Source organism: Triticum urartu, chromosome 3 (genome assembly GCF_003073215.2).
Source record: "Triticum urartu cultivar G1812 chromosome 3, Tu2.1, whole genome shotgun sequence".
In the NCBI taxonomy this organism is placed as follows: domain Eukaryota; kingdom Viridiplantae; phylum Streptophyta; class Magnoliopsida; order Poales; family Poaceae; genus Triticum; species Triticum urartu.
Genome location: NC_053024.1, coordinates 434,271,935 through 434,284,578, shown reverse-complemented (window position 1 = coordinate 434,284,578; position 12,644 = coordinate 434,271,935). Strand labels below are relative to the sequence as shown.

The 12,644-nt window shown below is 47.3% G+C and overlaps 1 pseudogene; it reads right to left on the bottom strand.

Moving 5' to 3' along the window:
- Positions 1-4,881: 4,881 nt before the first annotated feature.
- LOC125544229 lies at positions 4,882-8,448 on the bottom strand (annotated as a pseudogene).
- Between the last annotated feature and the right edge of the window lie 4,196 nt (positions 8,449-12,644).

Here is a 12,644-nt window from a genome sequence, read left to right as displayed (position 1 = left end):
CCAAAGCCAGAGAGAATTGGGCATCACTTAAGTCTTTTTGTCTGTGTGATCTGAAGACTTATTACACTTGAGGACTGTGCATCCTCCAGCCGGTTAGGCGTCGCGTTCTGAGCTTCCAAGAGACATTGTGGATTTCTAGTGAATGAAGTCTGTGAAGGTTTGGGAGTCTACCTTGAAGACTTACCAGAGTGATTGGGCGAGGTCTATGTGACCTTAGCTCAAGGAGAATACGGTGAGGACTGGGTGTCCGGGACTGTGTGTCCTAAGGTTTAAATACCTAGCCGCTCCAACCAGACGTACAGTTGTCACAGCAACTGGAACTGGTCCAACAAATCATTGTCTTCAACGAGTCACTGGTTTCATCTTCACTTCACTTTACTTACTGTTACTCCTTGTGAAGTCATTGTGTGTTTGCTCTATCATTTGTCTTCACTGAGTGACTGCGTGTTCTGTTTGGCTTCACAATATCTTCCTACCTGATCCTTACTACCTAGCTGCTATTAGTCTTTGTGCTTTCACTTCGCTGAATACTTGACTATGGTTTGCCTAGTGTATCCTACCTTCCGCTGCATGGTAATAGGTTTAATTTTTATCGTTTGTCTTCAAAACTCCCATGTTCTGAAGACTTTCATAAAAATCGCCTATTCACCCCCCCTCTAGTCGATATAACGCACTTTCACATTGTCCCACTGTGGACACTCAGAGATGTAATGGCCAGGTTTCTTGCACTTGTGGCATGTTCTCTTCTTGTAGTCATGAGCAGAAGCTTCATCATTCCTCGAGCTTGATCGTGAAGACTTTCTGAAGCCTTTCTTCTTGGTGAATTTTTGGAACTTCTTCACAAGCATAGCAAGCTCCTTTCCAATGTCTCCAGGATCATCAGAACTGCTGTCAGATCCTTCTTCAGATGAGGAGACAACTTTTGCCTTCAGGGCACAAGTTCGCCCATAGTTGGGATCGTAGATGTCTCTTTTCTCAGAAAGCTGAAACTCATGTGTGTTGAGCCTTTCAAGTATGTCAGACGGATCGAGTGTCTTGAAGTCAGGACGTTCTTGAATCATCAGGGCTAGGGTGTCAAACAAGCTGTCAAGTGATCTCAGGAGTGTCTTGACGACTTCGTGCTTGGTGATCTCAGTAGCGCCAAGGGCTTGAAGTTCATTTGTGATGTCTGTGAGTCGATCAAACGTGAGCTGAACATTCTCATTGTCGTTTCTCTTGAAGCGGTTGAAGAGGTTGCGAAGGACACTGATTCTTTGATCTCTCTGGATTGAGAAGCCTTCGTTGACCTTGGAGAGCCAGTCCCAGACTAGCTTAGATGTTTCCAAAGCACTCACACGACCATACTGTCCTTTGGTCAGATGACCACAGATAATGTTCTTGGCAGTGGAGTCCAGTTGAACGAACTTCTTGACATCAGCAGCGGTGACACCTTCACCAGCCTTGGGAACACCATTCTTGACGACATACCATAGGTCGACATCAATGGCTTCAAGATGCATGCGCATCTTATTCTTCCAGTAGGGATATTCAGTTCCATCGAAGACTGGGCACACAATGGAGACTTTGATTATCCCTGCAGTCGACATAGCTAAAACTCCAGGTGGTTAAACCGAATCACACAGAATAAGGGAGTACCTTGCTCTGATACCAATTGAAAGTGCTAGTGATCGACTAGAGGGGGGTGAATAGACGATTTTTAAGAAAGTCTTCAAAACATGGGAGTTTCAAAGACAAACGATAGAAATAAACCTATTACCATGCAACGGAAGGTAGACTGCACTAAGCAAACCATAGTCAAGTATTCAATGAAGTGAAAGCACAACAACTAATGGCAGCTAGGCAATATGGATCATGTAGGAAGATAGTACGAAGTCAATTAGAACAAGCAGTCACTCAGTGAAGACAAAAAATAATGCAAACAAACAATGACTTCACAAGGACCAACTGTAAATAAAGAGATGTGAAGGATAGAACCAGTGACTCATTGAAGACAATGATTTGTTGGACCAGTTCCAGTTGCCGTGACAACTGTACGTCTGGTTAGGGAGGCTGAGATTCAACTCAAAAGACCGTGTCTTCACCTTATTCCCCTTGAGCTAAGGACACCCAGTCCTCGCCCAATCAATCTGGTAAGTCTTCAAGGCAGACTTCCAAACCTTCACAGAGTTCGTTCACCGGCGATCCATAATGACTCTTGGATGCTCAAAACGCGACGCCTAACCGGCTGGAGGATTCGCAGTCCTCAAGTGTAATAAGTCTTCAGATCACACAGACATGAAGACTTAAGTGATGCCTAACACTCTTTGGCTCTGAGTGTTTAGGGCTTTATCCTCGCAAGGAATTCTCTCTCAAAGGCTTCGAGGTGGGTTGCTCTCAAACGACAAAAGCCGTACACTAACTCTGAGCAGTCAACCGTTTATGGTTATAGGGGGTGGGCTATTTATAGCCACTAGGCAACCCGACCTGATTTGTCCAAAATGACCATGGGTCACTAAGGAACTGACACGTGTTCCAACGGTCAGATTTCAAACACACACGGCAACTTTACTTGGGCTACAAGCAAAGCTGACCTATCCAACTCTGGATAAGATTTGCTCTCATAGTCTTCACTCAAAGACATAGGATTTTGGTTAAGCATCACTTCAGTCATTCTGACTGGTTCTCTTGGACTCCACTTAACAGTCCGGTGGTTCCTATGACTCAACGAAGAAGAAAAAGAACGACGAAACAACTAAGTCTTCGCGCTCCATAGTCTTCACGCGATGTCTTCTCTTATCATAGTCTTCAAAGTGAATGTCTTCACATATCACCTTTGACTTTAATGTCTTCATACATTTTTAGGGCTCATCTCTGGTAGGAAAACCGAATCAATGAGGGACTTCTACCTGTGTTATCCTGCAATTCTCACAAACACATTAGTCCGTCAATCAGGTTTGTCGTCAATACTCCAAAACCAACTAGGGGTGGCACTAGATGCACTTACAGCATATCTTATTTGAATGCCCCTTTGCTAGAGCAGCATGGTTTGCTAGACCTTGGTTCATTAGAACTGATTTTTAATTCAAAACTCTAAGTCAATAACCGCCATAATTTTAAGTCTAGCCAACTCAGACCACCCTAATGCCACCTTAACCAATATTCTTACATTCATGTGGTGTCTATGGAAGTCCAGGAATGATAAACTTTTTCAAAGAAAAGATGTTTTGCCTTCTCAGATATTTTTTTCAGCTCAGGCTATCTCAAGAAGCTTGGCATTGGAATCAGATACAAATGAGCGGGGACAATTAACCATACAAAGTCACAACAGTAACTCTCAAGTTGAAGACAAATTTGTACAAGGAAATACAATTGATGCATTCAGCCTTTCAAGTCCAGTCAAAATATTCACAGATGCAACCTGGAAGGAGCAATGTCATGGAGTTGAAACAAGGAGTAATAGAACAGGTATTGGAGTCTTTATGCAGGTACAACATGGAGATCAAACAATGAAAGCTACAATTTCAGCAACGGCTGCACCAACACAATCAGCAATCCAAGCAGAAGCTCAGGGAATAAATCTAGCAGCAATCATTATGGATAGGTTGAACATTAAGGAAGCAGTCATACTAACAAACAACCGTATTCTAGCTAAAGCGGCAACAGCAAGATCTCCTATATTTCAACCAGGACACTGGCGGATTAGAAGTACTCTTGCAGATTTTTGTAGCACCATTGCTACCAAGCAAGTCCAGGTGTTCCATGTACCTAGAACTCAAAACTGTGAGGCTCATAATGCAGCTACCATAGCTGAATCTCAAGATTTGTGTACTGAATTGAGTTCTAGGATTAGATGTTGTGATGTAGTACATCAAAAGTGGTATTGTCCCCTGATTCAGGTTATTGCAGATGTTAGTGATAGGGGATATGTCATTACAAATGTAAACTGTAGCTGACAGAAATTTGAGCGCCTTGAGCGCCTATGTCTTGTTCAAAGAAAAGGAGATCCTTGTAGGATTATAGGGTTGACTGGGTGTGGCAGTCGGCGAATAAATTCGCACATGTCTTAACTAGGGAAGGTTGCAGGAATAAACTTCGTAAAACGTGGTTCCAGGTACCTCCTGATTTTGGCAAGAAAGTTTTTGATCTATTCACCAGCTGTCAAGATAGTACAAAGAGTACCAAAAGTAAAATTTGCATTCAGATTTGTAGAACACCTAGTGACGACTACAAGCACTGTAGTAAGTCTGAAGGCGCCCCGCCGTCATCGCTCCTCATTGATTGAAACCGAGCAAGCATTGTTGTAATAGACAGTGGGAAAGTCGTCGTGCTAAGGCCTTATAGGACCAGTGCACCAGAACAACAACTGTCGCCGATGAAGAGAAGCGTAGATGAGAAGGATCCAACCTGCAACACACATATGCCGATGAACGAAGACCAGATCCAAGCAGATCCATCGAACACAAACGTCGACCGGATCCCACGAGATCCACCGAAGACACACCTGCACACGCCCTTCGACGAGGCTAGAAACTCCACTGGGACGGGGGCTAGGCGGGGAGAACTTTATTTCATCTTTAGAAAATCATCGTTGCCTCGTCTTTCACAGCATGACATAAACTCTAACAAGATTAAAAAAACACCTAAAAACATAGCCCTTCCGCTAATAAGGGCCGAGATCCGCCGTGTTTCCATGTGTTTCCATGGTCCTAGGACCATAGGAGTGAGGCGGACTCGCAGCGTTCCTGCGAGAGGCAGTGAAAGCCCCAGGTGTACGCCTTGGGTCGCAGGACCGAAGGGGTACGGCATGGACAATCTTTATGGTTCCGCGTACCTTCTTTTTATTTATGAGGGGAGGTTCCACGTACCACTTTTTTTAACACAGTACAGACGCAAGCGCTCGTATATACAATCATACACTCATCCTTATGAATGCACACACACCCTATCTCTATGAGCACCTCCAAGAGACTGAACCGACCATGAACATTTTAATAAAACTATAATAAATTCTGCTCAAATTAATGGTCGCGAAGAATGATAAGTTTCTTTCATGCATAATGATTTACTATATATATTTGGATACTGAAGTTTTATTTAGACCCCTGTGCACTTGAACAGAGGGAGTATGATTGTCTATCGCCGTCCTCGTCCGCGCACCTCACCTCGGCCACGTCGCCCTGTCCCTGATCCACGCCCCTGGCCTCGTCGTGAGGAACCACCAATTCCGTCGTCAAGCACCGCCCGTCTTGCAGCCGGGGGCCGACGCGGGCGCCTAGGCCCTACGTGCAGTTTCTGCTTGATATACCCGCCATCTTCCCCGGTCCCGGCCTTCCTGCCTCTCAGCAGCTTCGCGGCCATCTCGATAGCGGCATCGGCATCGTCGGTCATAAGCAGCCTCTCTGCGACCTCCGCCGGTGCCACCTCCACCTCCCGCAGCAGCGCCTCGACCTCGGGGTAGAGCGGGTGGTCTTGGATGCCGTGGTAGTTGGCCGCAAGCTCCCTGAAGGCGACGAAGCCGCAGTAGCCCATGTGGACGTGCATGTCCATCCGGCCAGGCCGGAGCAGCGCCGGGTCTAGCCTGTCCTTTGTGGTTGGTGGTGAAGATGAGGATCCGCTCATGGCCGCTGCTGGACCAAAGGCCGTCCACCATGTTGAGCAGCCCCGACAGAGTGACCTGGCAAGGCAACGCACAGCTTAGTTGGTAGGAGTAGGTGACAACCGATTTGGAAACCACAGGAAATGAAGCGGCAACTGCTCTTGTTGGACAAACAAGAGTAGCATGGCAACGACTATAGAGTTGTTGCCTATACAGTGACCCAGATCAGTGACTTGCTGGTACTTGAAGCAAACTAAATCAGTGCTGTCGTTTTCGTGTTTGGTGAGGGTGCGATCAGGGCCGGTCCTGAGATTTCGGGGGCCCGGGGCGAAGTCAAGACTTGGGGCCCTTTTAATATTGGTTATCAGTTTTCATGGAAAATCGCATGGGGGGTGTGGCATAGGGTTTTTTATAGATAGCGAATTGGAGAATACCTTCTCTAGTTTGCGCGATCTGTTCTCGGTGATGCATGGCAGAGTGGGCCTAGCAATGGGGCGTCTCCGTCTAGGGTGCACATGAGATCAAGCGGTAGTGACACCATCACAAGTAGGGCGCACAAGAGATCAATCTCAAGGGTGAACTGTGCTAGGAAGGCAATGTTGCTGCATGGTGGTGCTGTGTGACAAATAGTTCAGACATGGACGATTGCTTAACAGTATGAACATTAGTGCTGCACATATGTAAATTGGTTCACGAAATGCCATGTCAAAGGAACTATTCAGATTTAGTACTCTACAAAAAAAACAAGATTTAGAACTCAAGGTTTAGGCGATGAAAGATTTTCAACAGTTGCATCAATTTATTTTGTTTTGTAGTATAGGACTCAATTTGTATCTTGGACCACGATTACCTTAATCTTTACAAGAAAATGTTGATGAGCTGAAAGTGCAGATCAAGAAACCTTATCATTTTATGTCCAGGAGTCTAATTAATAAAATCCAAAATTGCCAATGGGTATACAACACGGTTCTTCACTAGAAAATATTCTGTGAATCCGGATGGTGCTTTTCTTGTTTTTCATTATTAGTACATGGGAACAAAGGTTTTCCTTTGAATCAATTGTATATGACAACAAAGTAGTCAAAAGAATACATGCTAGGTAAAGAAAGAACAACCACAGATATTTGACAAACCGAGATTGATTTTGTTCAGGATCCATCGAGCAGAACTTCTGGGAGAGAACTGGCGCGGTGTTACTTTTGATTGCTAGATCTTGTGTTCTTGGAGAGTAAGGAGTAGCCGGCGTATTGGAGAAGAACTAGAAAACCTAGATACATAATTTGGAAAACTGGGGAGAGAAAGATCGAGCGTTTGTTTTCTGTGCGAGAAACCTCGGCGGCTATACGATGCATCAGATCGCTAACCTAGACGCTTTCCTTTTCCCGAGTTAACCAGGCCGATGGACTTTGCTGCCGTGTGGAATTGCTTGGGCCAGGCCTAGTAGGCTGTACGCAGTACACAGCTGGGGGCCCCTTGGTTTGAGGGGCCCGGGGCGGTCGCCCCCCCGCCTGGGTGCGATACAGTCACCCAGAGCATTGTTTGATTGTTTTGATGCTGGAGTACAGAGTACTACTGGCAAGAATCGTTTCTAGAAAATGAAAATAGTACTGGTCAGGTAAGAATAGTCTAAAGGACTAAAGCAGTTTGTTCGTCGTCCATTGCAACTTGCAACATGAGTTGGATTAGTACTACTAAAACTAACCTTGTGATTCTTGGAAACAGGGTTGCCCCCGTCGGAGCTTCCCGTCGCTTCCCTCCGTGGCGCCGTCGCCAGGGCGCAATCGACATCTTCGACCAACAATATGGACCTGTTCTTCATCCGAATCAGCAGTTTCCTCAGCTCGGTGTTGGACCTGACGCTGCCGACGTCGAGATCATACACGTCGAAATGGAGGTGGTTGGAGATCGCGGCGACCAAGCTGGACTTGCCGGTGCCGGGCGGGCCGTGGATCAGGTAGCCCCTCTTCCACGCCCTCCCCGTCTGCCGGTAGTACTCCTTCCGGGTCAAGAACCTGTCCAGGTCGTCTACCACGGCCTGCCGCAGCGCGTCGTCCATGGCCACCGTCGCGAACGTCGAGGCGTTGCGGAGCCTCACGGTCCGCCACTTGCCCCACTCGTTGCTGTACAGCTTGGTCTGCCTCTGCTCCTGGGACATGGCCTCCACGCGGGCCATGACGGCCGGCAGGTAGGAGCCGAGCACCATGTCCTTGTGCTCCGCGTCGAAGCTGAGCTTGAACACCTCGCGCGCGTCCTCCGTGGTCCGCCGCCTGCCGGCGCCCCCATCGTGCTTCCTGCTTAGGCGCCACGTGACCTTTGCCCCGTCGAACACGTCGACGACCGCCGTGCCGGGGCGCAGGGCGAGCAGGACGTGCTCCGCACCGGCCCCGCGCGGCAGGCTGGCCTTCATCAGCGGCACGGACGGTGCCGCGGCGAGGAGCGTGGAAACGTACGCCTTGGCCGCCAAGAAGACGCGGTTGTGCAGGGCGCCGTCGAACTCCTCGATGAGCACGGCGTGGCGCCGGGCGGAGGCTGGCGGCAGGAGGAGCAGCGCGCCGAGGGCCGTGCCTGGGAGGACGTCGGCGAGCACCCGGCGCAGCAGCATGGCCGCACCCAGCACGGAAGTTGCCGTCGTGACGGCGCTCTTGTACCGTTCCAGCGCTCTGCTGTTGGGGGATGTCATGGCCATGGCCGGCTCCAACTAACGCTGTAGCAGTGGGGGTTTGCTTAAGGTCTCGATCTTCTAATCAGCTGCTTGAGTTGGTTCTGTGGAGCAACTGAGGAGAGCCTTTAATTGGAGCCGTAAAAAAAATGCAAGGTCGGTTGCAACGGGGATTGATGATTGACCATTCGCTGTGTGTGATTGGTGTTTGCAACTTCACAAAGGAGATTAGTAGGTTCCACGTGGAGACCAGGGATGCGACCCCTTAACCTAGTGAGTGGTTTCTTCGAAACTTCAATCGACCGCCCCACACCGAGGGCGTCAAAAGTGACCCCCAATCAAAGTCTTTGCAGGGCCACCAATTGAGCACGTCCTCGTGGTGTTTTTTCACGCACATACGACTTCTAAGGCGACTATGTTAGCGCATTTTTTTAACAGTTTTCGCTAAAGCACATCGAGACGTGACATAAGACTGGTTATAATGAGGAGTAACTTAGACTAATGTCATGCATATGACACTAGTCTAAGTTATTACCTTTACAGTGCAAAGTAACATAATAGTAGTGTCATAAATTGTTCTATTTATTTGCTCATAGACTCAACATTTCTTGAAAAGCGTTATGTGATGGTAACATAATATATTACTCCAAACACCTCTCTCCTCATTAACTAGGTGCCACATAAGCAAACTTGTTTTGGGATGCGTTATGTTACTAGCTAAGTTACTCCCACTATGACTAACCTAACTATTGCATATCTAGGTCTTATATTATTGATCTGACATTGAGACTCGTGTGAATATTATTTTTATCTTTTTTTTTTCTTTATACTTGATTCACTCACTTAGATTTCTTTTTTTTAATGAGAAAACTTTCGATCTATTCAAAGTCAGTTATGGCAATACAACGAAACACTAAAAATTATATGCAGATACATAGACCACCTAGGGACGACTATAAACACTGAAGCGAGTCAAAGGCGCGCCACTATCATCGCCCCTTCCTCGTTGGAGACGCGTAAAACTTGTTGTAATAGATAGTCGAGAAGTCGTCGTGCTAATGCCCCATACTATCAATGCACCAGAACAGCAACCGCCGCCGATGAAGAGTACTCCCTCCATTCATATATATAGGACCTAATGCGTTTTTTGAGATTACCTTTGACTGTTGATAAGATTAATAATATATGAGACATATGTATTGTGAAAATTATATCATGGGAGCTTCTTTCATGTACGCATTTGACAGTATGCTCTCTGTAACTTGCATGTTATATTTTATTGCTCTAGTATGTGATCAAAGTTAGCCTCAAAAAACACATTATGCCCTATACAGATGGATGGAGAGAGTAACGTACTCCATCCATCCGGTGAATAGTGTTCATATAGAAATTTAGGACAAATTATGAAGTGGAGTAAAAAAATGCATTGGGAAAATGATGTAGGGTGGAAACCCTAGGGCCAATCTTTCACAATTTGGAGAGGATCCCGCGAAGAACATGAGGGAAAACACAAGGGGAACGAGAGGATACACTCAAATCAATAAGGAACAATCACACATGTGCTAGATCCATGAACACACAGGGAGATACACGATCCAAAGTCAACAAAGGACGATACAAACGTAACTAGCTCATCTCCGTCAGGAGGCCTTGAATCCGCGAGGGATCTTCCCGTGAGGGGTCTTGAATCCAAGCGTGGATCTTCTTCGTAGAGGCCGCGGTCTCTCGATCGAGAAGAACCACAAGGATGAGCAAAGCTCTGTCTCTAAAATGAGCTAAACCTATGCTAACCCTAACTAGGAGGAGGTGGAGGAGTATATATAGTCTAGGGCCACAAAGGGGTAAGTGAGGGGCGAAAGGGGTACATGGGCCTCAACCCCAATCTCTATGTGCAAACAGGCGTCGGACGTCCAACAGCTGTCGGTCGTCTGGTCGTCCAGAAGTCTTCGGACTTCCGACATTTTCTCTCTGGTCGGTTGGCGTCGGATATCCGGACGCTATCGGTTGTCCGGTGGCTGACGAGTGTCAGACGTCCGGCATATGGCGGTCGTCCGGGCGCTGTATGGTGCTTCTGTTATAGTCGATCTGGCTGGTGAAGACTCCAGGCATCGGACGTCCGGTAGTGTCTGGTCGTCCGGTGGCTGTCGGACGTCCGAGAGCTGTAGCTTCTTGGCAGCTCCTCCTCTTGCTCTGATTCCTCGCCTTCTCGTCCAATGCTCCTAGCTGCTTCATGGTCTTCCTCTTGGTTCCTGATCATGCATACCACATATATTTGAGGCAGTAGCCATGTGTCACATGTGGAAAGTGACGATTCAGAGAGGAGCGAGTTAACCCTGTGTCCAATGGCGTGTACTTGAGGTCTCGTCTTATGTCCTCTTGGAGCTTGGAGAGTAGACTAGTGTACATGGAGATGATCGTGGGATGCTCCGCATAATCTCCCCCCCCCATTGGGAAAGATCCGACCTCGGATCGTGATCCTCATCACCATGGAAACGGTTGTCATGGACGGACGTGTAGTTGGACGGAGTTGAAGACATGGCGCAATCCAAGTACTCCAAGGTGTCGTCGGAGTGGTATACATGCAAGAAGAGTAAACACAAATGACACTCGGAAATATAATGGTTAGCGCATACAAAGTGTCCATCATGTAAGAATGAGTTCGTACGAAAAGATTGTGCGTGGCAAGGTATAATATGCTTATCCAAATGATCTAGAATGCTATGTAATGCTTTTATGGAGCAAATTCATTCATTGTGCACACAAAAGGTATGGTAATTGTCATGGTGCACAAAGCTACAAATTTTATCATTGTGCAAAATGATGTCATAATGTGACGGTGTATCAAAAGCATGAACATGGTAATTGGTGCTCAATGTTATTGTGTTATCATGCAATTGATAGTGGACAGTGTGGTCATTATGTATGAATATGCCATCAAGGAAGATCACAACAAATTTGCTAAGGAAATGCACAAGCTCATATATCATGGATGACATAGAAATACAAGATGCAACAAGGCAATCATAATGTGAGTCAATCCATGTATAAGATGCAAAATTGTTATGGGTTGTGTTGTACCATAGCTCAATGTCGTGGTAGAAGTGGTGGTCCGGTGGTGCTTCCAACGTAGGTGCATCCACTAAGTTCGAGCACTCATCAACTTCAAGGTCCATAGGGTCCATCTCCAATGTCGGTCCTCTATCCAATATGTGTAACATGTAGACAAGAGGGAGGAAACAACAATGAAAGAATGACCCATCCAATATGCGTATGTGAGGATGGCTCAAAGGGAAGGAGTTCACCTTTATGAGGATGTCGAAAGTGTTGGTCTCGCACATCGTGTACGCCTTCACATTACCAAGTTGTCACATGACGGCACCGCCTTGTGAATCCTCCAAAATGAAAGAACATGAAAAACACCAGGAAAAACAAATGAGGTTAGTGTAAATGCAAAGCCTATCATTCGAGTGGTGAGATACCCAACAAGTGCTTTCATCATTCTTATCATAAGAAAGTACAAGTGATGCGGAGCATCCTACGGTCATCCCCATGGACCTATCGTCGTCTCACCAAGTGCCAAGAGGACCTATGACACGAGCTAGAGTTAGAGCTCTCGAGACTGAGGTGACTTCCTTCCTTAGTGATATCCCATATGACCCACTCGAGACATGGCTACTACCTAAGTCCGGAATATTGTGCATGATTAGGTACCAAGAGGACCCTCCTGGAGATGCACGCGAAGACGGACAAGTCCCAAAGTTCATGGATGAAGAGAACCAACGGAAGGAGTCAAGAGCAGCTTCCAGGACCCGCACATCCGGCCATGACCCCGGACATCCGCCCCCTGGAGCGTCCACAACGACAACTGCCAAGCACGTACAGGGCCCGGACATGCGGCCTCAGCCCGGACATCCGGCCAAGCCCGGAAATCCGGCATCCTCAGTCCTGAATGCATCAAGACCGACCCCGCCAGTCCGGACATACGGCCACCCCAGCCTGGACATCCGACCCCTCACGAAAGCCCAGACATCCAGCCCGACGCCCGGACATCCGGCCTTCCCTGTCTACGCACAGTGTAGGGCCGAGGCCCATGTACCCGTTCGCCCCCTAGACTATATATACTCATCCACCTCCCTCTTTCTAGGGTTAGCGTTGTGTTAGCTCATATGTGAGATAGAGGTTCGCTCATCCATCCGGATCTACTCCATTGCAAGGGACCGTTACCTCTTCGGAGAAGATCCACCTTGGATTCAAGACCCCTTCATGGGAAGACCCCTCAAGACCTCCTCACGGAGAAGAACCGGTTACCTTTGTATCGTCCTTTCTTGATCGTGGATCTTGTATCTCCTTTTGTGTTTCGAGGATCTAGCATATGTGTGACCGTATCTTGTTGGTTTGAGTGACTCTCTC